The 1,235-nt window shown below is 43.4% G+C and overlaps 1 pseudogene; it reads right to left on the reverse strand.

Annotated features, from left to right (window-relative positions):
- Nucleotides 1-117: 117 nt before the first annotated feature.
- LOC112828721 (ATP synthase F(0) complex subunit f, mitochondrial pseudogene) lies at nt 118-536 on the reverse strand (annotated as a pseudogene).
- Between the last annotated feature and the right edge of the window lie 699 nt (nt 537-1,235).

Consider the following 1,235-nt stretch of genomic DNA (forward strand, 5'->3'; position numbering starts at 1 on the left):
TCTTTCTTTCTTTCTTTCTTTTCTTTTCTTTCTTTCTTTTCTTTCTTTCTTTCTTTTTTCTTTCTTTTCTTTCTTTCCCTTCCTTCCTTCCTCTCTCTCTTTCTTTCTCTCTCTCTCTTTCTTTCTTTTTTTTTTTTTACCAGTCATCTTTTATTGGATGTTAATTCTGAATTAGAATATGAAAGGATTCAAGGGTGCCAGGCAAAGGTCATGGTCAGGAATGCCGGAAGTGCCTCCATACTGGGCCCTTTTCAGTGGTACTTGCGGAGCCGCTTGTGTTTGAGTTCCTTGTAACAACGACAGTAGTTGAAAAGCACATAAGCTGCCAGCACCATAGAAATCCCAGCAACGCCCCCTTTCTTCACATTGACATACTTGTTGTAATACTGGTAGTAATCTCTTTGAAATGCTCCAGCAATGCCCTTAGGGGTGAAATCCTGCATCAGTATCCAGCTGGGCAGCTCTCCTAGTTTCACATCCATGAGCTTCTTCTCCTTCAGTGGTACGACTGACGCCATCTTGGAGTCCCGGGTGTCCGCTCTCTCTCTCTTTCTTTCTTATATACTTATTTATTTTAGAGAGAGATCATGGTGTGGGAGTGGGGGGAGGAGCAGAGGGAGAGAGAAACTTAAGCAGATTTTGCAGTGAGCATGGAACCCGACTTGGGCTCCGTCCCATGACCCTGAGATCAGGACCTAACCTGAAACCAAGAGTCAGAGACTTAACCCACTGCGCCACCCAGGGCCCCCAGGCCTCATTTTTCATATAAAGAAGTTACATTTGGGGCGCCTGGGTGGCTCAGTTGGTTAAGCGACTGCCTTCGGCTCGGGTCATGATCCTGGAGTCCCGGGATCGAGTCCCACATCGGGCTCCCTGCTCGGCGGGGAGTCTGCTTCTCCCTCTGACCCTCTTCCCTCTCATGCTATCTCTTTCATTCTCTCTCTCTCAAATAAATAAATAAATAAAATCTTTAAAAAAACAAAAGAAGTTACATTTTATGAAGGCACAGTGTGTTAGTTATGTTTTTATTTTCTGGACTCTTTATTCTTCAAACCAGTAACTGTACCCAGAAAAAGATTACAGAGATGGATAAGAAAATTTTCAGTTTCTTGGTTTCAAGTTCGGTGATCCTTTCCCTAAAGATTTTACTTTTAATGTGCCCACAAATAGTGCAAATTAGTTTCTGCCGATTGACTAATAGCTCCCTTCTCATTTAATGACTACTGAGCACCGTG

The sequence above is a fragment of the Callorhinus ursinus genome, unplaced genomic scaffold, assembly GCF_003265705.2.
Source record: "Callorhinus ursinus isolate GAN/ISIS: 27379988/994484 unplaced genomic scaffold, GSC_fseal_2.0 scaffold13, whole genome shotgun sequence".
NCBI classification, from domain to species: Eukaryota; Metazoa; Chordata; class Mammalia; order Carnivora; family Otariidae; genus Callorhinus; species Callorhinus ursinus.